Raw genomic sequence first — 281 nt, 5'->3', positions numbered from 1 at the left:
TGTTGTTGCTATTGTTATTGTTGGTGTTGTTGTTGTCACCACGCACTACGTCAACGGTTTCAAGTGCGTCACGGCGCGGACGTTTTCCTAAAATCGCGCGTTTCAAAAATTCATTTATGTCTCGCACTTCGTACGAATCTTTGGGAATTGTAATTTCCGCGTCGTCTTTGGCGAAATAAAATTCGTTGTTCGATTCGTTCACGTTCGGTATCGTGTTATAAGTCTCAAAAATCGCCAGACCGAGCTCGTAATCGCCGTCACTCAAATCTATGGCGGGAAAG

The sequence above is a fragment of the Trachymyrmex cornetzi genome, unplaced genomic scaffold, assembly GCF_001594075.2.
Source record: "Trachymyrmex cornetzi isolate Tcor2-1 unplaced genomic scaffold, Tcor1.1 scaffold1082, whole genome shotgun sequence".
NCBI lineage: Eukaryota > Metazoa > Arthropoda > Insecta > Hymenoptera > Formicidae > Trachymyrmex > Trachymyrmex cornetzi.
The sequence above is the reverse complement of the archived record's forward strand: the minus strand, read 5'-3'. Positions refer to the sequence as shown.